The sequence below is a fragment of the Paramisgurnus dabryanus genome, chromosome 4, assembly GCF_030506205.2.
Source record: "Paramisgurnus dabryanus chromosome 4, PD_genome_1.1, whole genome shotgun sequence".
Lineage (NCBI taxonomy): Eukaryota > Metazoa > Chordata > Actinopteri > Cypriniformes > Cobitidae > Paramisgurnus > Paramisgurnus dabryanus.
The window spans coordinates 12,805,456-12,813,653 of record NC_133340.1 but is presented as its reverse complement, the minus strand read 5'-3'; positions in this window follow the sequence as shown (position 1 = coordinate 12,813,653).

Sequence of the window (8,198 nt, the reverse complement as noted above, 5' to 3'; positions counted from 1 at the left end):
TTGTTGTAATGCAATATATTTGCGTGGTTTATGGTTTTCCACATACTGTACATTATTGTCTCCCTGAAACATGGTGATTTCTACGAATCTTATCGTTCTGAGAAAGTGCGGTGTTCTCTGATTGGCTAGCTATCCAGTGCGTTGTGATTGTCCGACTACCTCAAACCTATTCCATAAATGTGGGGCTCTATAATATCGTCTTCACTACCTTATCAATTTGGGCCTGAATCTGATCCAGAAAATGCAGATGGCCAAGCTGATCAATCAACTTTGTCAGCGAGATTTGAGCACAACGTAACAGATTGATAAGGTAAGGATACTGAAACATAAATCCATGTCTGCATTTCTGATCGTAGAAATGACAAACAACTTTACACTGCTCAAAACGTGTTTAAATCATGATTTGAATAGTCAATTCTTTAAATATGAAAACAGAGGCAACTTACACTCGGTTTATGATAATGTGCATCAAGAACACATCAATAGGCAGTGGAAGTAAACTGTTGCCCACAATCCTTTTGTTCATTGTAGTCCAAGAAAATAGATTTCAGTTGGAGACAATAACTTGCATCATCATAGACTTTGGGATTTGTAACTTTGCAGATCATTAACATTTACTAAGACAGACTTACACACCAAAAGAAATGTAAAATTATGAAACTGATGTCACTGATCGTTCTTGATTGTTTGAGGTCCCACACGTGATCCAAGTTTTTTGTTACAGTTTTTCCAATTGTAGAATACCCAAGGTTGATATCCCCCTCATTCATTACAGAGAGGTGGTCTTTCTGCTGGGCCTTAGGCCTTTCGCACCTCCTATGGTGTCACACCTAAATAGTGCATGGTAAGATCAAATATGGTGGCACATCTAATGTCAAATCTCATTGGTTCTTGCCAATAAGATTCAACACTATCATTACGCTGACATATCTTAACTTTGAACATCTGGGATGGCATAAGGTTGAGTAAATTATGAGAGAATTTTTATATTCTGTGCTCTATTCCTTTAAGAACATGGCATTACGTGGAAATAGGCCTGGTAACACTGCATGCCAAACAACAGTATTTCCTCATATTACAAATCATTTATCTTGTTCTTGATATTTAAAGGGGACATACAATGAAAATCTGACTTTTTCCATGTTTGAGGGCTATAATTGGGTCCCCAGTGCTTTTGTCATCCTAGAATTTGTGAAAAAGATCAACCCAGTAACTTAGTTTTGGTAAACCATTCTCTGCAAGCATGTAAAGAATTAGGTCATTAAAATACATTTGGCTGCCCTTGTGATGTCATAAGGGGATCTTATTATAATAATACCACCCCTTAATCTGTACTGAGAAAAAAAATGACAGCACAATTGAGTTTGCAATTGAGTTGCAGGACAGTGGCCTTACAGGACTGATCTCCAGTCCTGAATATGTAGAAAGTTCTGTCTATAAAGAACCCTGTAATCCTCTGTAATTTTCCCCCTTCCTAAGCAGCAGCACACTTTTTGCACTTAAATTTTCAAGTACAATCAACTTGGCTTTACTAATAATTTCAACTTAATTTTTTTTTTATTTTACATATCACTCAAGACATGATGTAAATCCAAGTTGATTATACTTAAAAATTTAAGTCCAAACATTATTTTTTTACAGCGAGGTATTTCTAAAGATCATGAGACTATGCAAGCTGAAGGTGTTTTTGTATGGCACTCCAAGTTATTGATTCTGCTGTTTTCCTCGCTTTTGTAAGTCGCTATAAATAAAAGTGTCTGTAAAATTACAGCTTACTTTAAATGCTGTAAATAAAACTGTAAATGCAAATTTCCTTATCAAACACACCTAAACCATTAAATTATAGTCTTCAGGGGATCAGAAAGATTGGAATTTAAAATCCTATGTTATTACGCAGTACATCAATTCTTGTAAATGTTGTTGCACATCAATATTATTGCCATGCTGTGCTTGCATGATTATGTGTCAGACTTCAATGACAGCACACATCAAAAACTGCTTCACATGAGCTTCTGTTAAAAGGAAACCACAAAGCTCTGTCTCTCTAAAAACGTGCCCATTTAAAAAATGAACCTTCGCTCCGAATGTTAATGGAAAATGCTGGTGGACTACACAAACATTTTATACAGCTGACAGCCTGGCACACTCACTCCAATAAACCTCCAGACATATTTCCATACATTACAGTCAAAAGGCCAGAGTGCAGACTTTTGTGGATGAGACCTCTTTTATACACGCACACAAACATACACCAACCTCTCATCTGCTTTTATCACTGAATTATAACAGTGGCCAGACTCGCATGCCTTTAGGTGACCACAGAAAACAGAGCCTGTTATTACCTGCCAGTTGTTTAGAAGTGAAAAATTTCCTTTATTTCCACAGCATACCAGCCCCTGGTTAGCAGTTAAGAGTGAGGGCCATCATTTCCCTTTGAGCTGGAGGTGATGCATGTTCTCTTTCTCAATAAATCATTTAAAACCTCATGTAGATCTATCAGGGTCTCTGCTTATTGCTCGGCCTAATGCCAGCATAGAGTCACTCAACTGTGAGGCTGTCACATTACGGTAAGATGGAAAGGGTTGATCAAATCTTTTCGCCACCTAGCCATATGAGAATGTGAAAAGCTGTTAAAAAAGACTCATAGTCGCTGTGCAGCACTCATTATTTTAAGAGAAATTAAAGTAGCTGTGGTGTACTGAGGATTTATGGTTTCAATGCAATTTTCCAGTGAGCTTTTCCCTTCTGCGTCACAAAGGAAAGTTAGAAATGAGAAGAAAAGCACAAAATCTACAAACTCGGAAAAATTAAAAGCACAAGCCTCTCGGGATGTTCTTTGTCAAACAGCGCAATGCGCTAACTAGATTTACACAGGAATTAAGAAGTTTCACAGTAGCCAAAAAGGACCTTAGCTTGAAGTCTTAAAAGAGTGCATGAGGCAAACTATAAAAGAGTGCCGTGTAAAAATACCTTGCTTTGAAAAAAAACGAATATAGAGGAATTGGGGAAGGCTTTAGGCAATGTACTGTATAAACATATTTTTTTGGGGGTGAAATGCTATTCAACAAGCGAAGCGCTTGTGAAATTTCAAAGCATAGTGGGAAATCGTTCTCCCATGGGAGCCTTTTTATAAAAAATGGTTCAGTGTTGTTCTCTGTGTGACGTTTCTAAGACTTGGAAATGTATCTCAAGCAGAGAATATAAAACACCAATGTTGTTTTTTTCAAAACAGTGCTTTTAAAAGTCATGCAATGTTTTTTCTCAACAACTGTGTCGCATGGAAACATGGAAATTTGGCATTGTGGGATATTCAGGTTCACTGATTTACAGTTAATTAAATGCAGTTAAATTGACTGAAATCTATTTTGATCTCACATTAAATGCATCAATATTTCTGAAGATGAAATAAATGTTAAAAAATCCTGTCAGGCTTCAACGGTGCCTGCATTATTATTCTGTGGCAGTCAGGGCTAAATTGATATGTTAGTGTGGGGCACACGCCTAGCACATCATTGTAAGAGAAGCCTAAGTCTTTTGTAACAGAATGGGCCAAGTGCAAGACAACAGCATGATTTAATCTATAAACTTATAAGAGAGTCCATTGTAAAATAGAGGTCTGTGCCTGTTGTCTTTAACAATTACACTACACGGCGGCCTGATGTTTACATTACTCACAGGCCTACTAAAACAAGTACACTAAAATTGGCTAGGATGACTCATCTTGTTAGCATGGCTAAGTATTAAATACAAGCACTTTCAATAAGCAGTTATTTAGCACTGGAATAGCAAGAAGCTTAACTGCATAAATCATTAAAAGAGGGGCTTAATAAGGTTTTACAATAAATTAATTGTGTGGCTCTTGCCACCAAACTAGAACACTGGGCAAGGTGCATGGTGAAAGAAATGTAACATTTTACAGGTATTAATGATTCAGACCCTTTCTTTAGCCTTCCGCACGTGTCTGCCCCAACGGGACGCACAGCAGCTGTAATTAGATGATGTTAGCGTCTGTGTCACTGCCTGGGTTAATGAGTACCTCTATTTACAATTAATATGGCTACCCATTCTCAGCCCAGAGGCTAACTCTGCACATTTAGTTAATTACACAACCCCCTAATACACACCTTGACCCAAAAACACACATCACTCATTATGCAATTTAGTGGCTTTAAAATAAATTTCTTTAAGGATCAGGCTATTCCAATGAAAAATCTTGGCTGGCATTTTTAGTGTTTTGCTCTTTCAAAAACTGTTGATCTACAGGGATGTTCGTGCACAAGCACCTCCAGGGTTTACAGAGAATGGTCAGAAAAGGTTAAAAAGCCTTGTTAATAGCAGAGGTCAGAGAAGAAGGACCAAAATTGTTCGAGTAACATGAATAACCACTTTTAAAGTCCCCTTGCACTGTAAAAAAACTTTGCTGCCTTAAATTTTTTGGTTTAATCAAATCAAGCAATTTTATCTTGAATAGAGATGAGTTATTTCAACTATATTTTATAAGTTATAACAAGTCAACATCATTTAAATAATAATAGTAAGTTTAAATGACTTGTAAATTTGAGTTGATTAAACTTAAATCTTTTAAAACTTCCGTCAAAAGTAAGATAATGATATTAAAGATGGGGTGCATCACCAAAACAAACACGCCCCTACCCCAAAAGAATCTGGACCTTGTTTTGATAGGCCCACCCCACACATACACAACCCAGATAACAATGTCGGTTAGTAGACACGCCCCTTACTGCTGATTGGCTACAAGTGTTTTTTAATACTCGGACGACTCCCTTTTTCAAAATGTTTTTCAAAAATCATACACCCCGCCTTTAACCAAATGCTTTCAGCACTTGTTATACAGTCATTAAATACTTTGCTTTAAATCCACATAATCCCAGCCTCAGGACATTCAGAAATACAGCTGATAAAAAAATCCTAAATTACAAGAAAACATGTCAGACACACTAAGGGCGCTTTTCCATTGCATAGTACCCCACGGTTTGGGTCGGGTCAGCTTCCTTTGGGGGCTTTTTTACTGGATACAGTACTTAGTTCCCAGTACTTTTTTAGTACCACCTCAGTTGGGGTTCTTAGTGAACTGAGCTGATACTAAAACGTGACACGAAAACACTGTAGATCACTGACTGGTCTGAGAGAAGCGTGACGAGTGTCATGCTAAAAGCATGCAAACCCGGTCTTGAGCAAACCTGTTGTCATCTGTGCTTTGATGTAAGTTCCCAAACTCCCTTTTAGCGGTGAAAAACATCCACAGGCTGAGAATCAGGAACACCATACCTGTATTTCCCAGGCGGTTTGTGGCAGCACATTCGCGGCACAACTTATGAGGCTGAGAGCAGGGAGTTGACTTAAGTCATGTGATGCGGAGGTAGTGATAAACACGATGTGAAAACATCTATTTGTGGTGGACAATTTTGATTTTGTGGCGGACTTAGAAATAAATGAATGTATGAGGATAGCATTCCAACAACTCTCTCACGTGTATGATGTCACAGCAGTAGGCAGCACAAAATATAACAACACGCCTATAATCGCTCCTACTCTGAAGTATTACTAAACTTAAAAAAAGCTAACCAAACCAAAATGAAGTGAGCTGACCCAACCTGACCCGTGGGGTACTATGCAATGGAAAATCACCATTAGAGGGTTTTGCATCTTATCTCCTCATATGTAAAAGTTTATTTTGTAATTGTAATTTCCTCTTGCTTTAAAATATGCAACTGTACAGTCTTTCCTCATTAAGTATACCATGAATATGCGAATGAGTCCCCAAACGCAACAGCTCGGGAAATAGATATGAATATGCAAATTAGTCCCACCTCCTCTCAATCACACCAGCTCACACCATAGATATACAGTATATGTAGCACATGTTGATAGATGCTACATTTGGCAATTTCAGGCACATAGCTGATAAGTCCGGTTTCACAATGGATATGTGAGATGCGCATTTGCAGCACTTATTTTTTAGCACTGATGTTAAAAGGTTTGAACTTTCAAAATCCACACATACTGTATTTATGGCCTGAACTACCTATCCACTTATGTTGACGTGAATGGTAACATGTTTGTAACAGAGGAAACCGAGGCGATCTCAAACCGTGGTTTTGAGACTGTTTGGAAAACTCACATTTTATGGGGAAAATACTGCTCCACAACCAAGACCCCCCAACTGCTCTACGGCCCTGGACCGCCACTGCTCTAAGGCCGAGGCCCGCCACTCCCCCACGGTCGAGACCCGCCACTGCCTCACGGTCTTGTCACACCCAGCCCACCCTTTCATGTTATGTGCTATGTTCTTGGTTAAGGAACACCAGGAGGTGTGTGTGGGGGGTACTGTAATGAATGAAGCCATAGCCATTGTTTCATATTTCAATGTTTATATTTCCATGTTATGACCATTGTGCCTGTTATTGGATTACTGCTTTTGAATTATCCTTTCGTCTTGTTTGCCTGGTGGTTTGTAATAAACTTGGCTGATGCCTTATCCATTAGGCCACTGGGCCATCTGCAGACGACATCTTGGGTAGTCTCAACCAGAGATTTCCAGAGGTGTAAAAAGTACTCAAAGATTTTGTGTAAATTTTACTCAATTAAAAGTAAAAGTATCTGGCCAGAATCATACTTGAGTAAAAGTAAAAAAGTACCACATTAAAATTGTGCTTGAGTATTAAAAAAGTAAAAGTAACAGGAAGAATAAAAACTAGAGATTCTTGTTTAAGCTTTTAATCTCTAAAAACATGAAGTGAATGAAACACATACAAGGTTTTATCCTGCTTTTTAACTCTTTGTAGTTAATTGTATTTATTTATACCACGGATCTGTTGAATGCTTGATTCTGATTGGCTGAGAAATGTTCCATGGATGTTGATAATTTTTTAATAACAGCAAACCTAACCTTTAAAATGTCTTAAAAATAGGCACCGAGCAATGTTTGTGCTATTTGTGGTATTAGCGGAATAAATGACTCCGGTCCTTTGAATTATTCGAAAATAATGCACACCCGCGGTGTAACAGAACTCCATTTTGCGTCATGCCGCATTACCACCTAGGGTGTGCATTTTTTGCTCAAAATTCAATGGCCAATCATCAATTATTCCTTACTTATCAAACTACAGTATAAGACTACCTAATTTCAGTATGCAACATGCTGTAAAACCTCAAATTTAACTTAAGCAGAAGCTAATTTTCAAAATTCAAGCTCTATCAAGCCTCTCACATGCAGCCGATGCAGGAAGATGTGTATTAGACCTTGTTCACACTGTCAGTCCAAATCCGATTTTGGTGCATATCTGATAGAAATCCAATCACATTTAAAATGTGTGAACAGCAAAAAACCACATGAAATACGCTAGGTCTTATCTGTTTCAGGCTACATCCAGTGGTGGTTTGAAATGGTTTTTCAAATCACATTTCTGGAAATCAATTTCAGTCTGACCGCCCTGATCGCATTTGTGTAGCTTTTCGGTTATGTCATGCTGTTGCATCAGGTAAACACGTGAGACGTCGAGGCAGTTTGCCGTGCCAACAAAAGTCATTCCATAGAAACAATGCAGAACAGATCTGAACAGTTGTGATTCTGTCAAATTGGATATGCAGCAAAATCAGATTTGGACTGACAGTGTGAACAAGGTCTTAGTCTTGATAGAGAGGCTGCAAATAGCAGGGAACGTGTCACACGGGAACAAACTTAATGTGTTGACGGTTTCAAAGAAGCGAAAAAATCTTCATCATCAGATGAACTGTTGGCCAATTCCTTAGAATAGTCCAAAGGATCCAGAATAAATAACATTTAAATTAAACTGGCCATCGGCACAATTCAATTGCTTGGTAAGAGCAAAGGAAAATAAAATGAGGTGATCTCTAAAAAAGAAGTACTTTTTGACTGTAAATAAAATTGTAAGGAGTAAAAAGTACTTTTTTCTTCAAAAATGTAATTAAGTAAAAGTAAAGAATTGATTTTTTATTGTACTCAAGTAAAGTAAAAATCCCCAAAAATAATACTTAACACTCTGGGGTCGACTGCAGCGCAGGGGCCGCAAATTCTTTATTTTTCTATCACTCCGCAAAGAGACTTAGATAACTCTGCTGATTTTGGACATACAGATATGATTTATACATCATTTAAAACGTTAAAGTGTCTAGTTGTTGTTTTGTTTTTTTGATTACAAGAGAACTAATGAAGG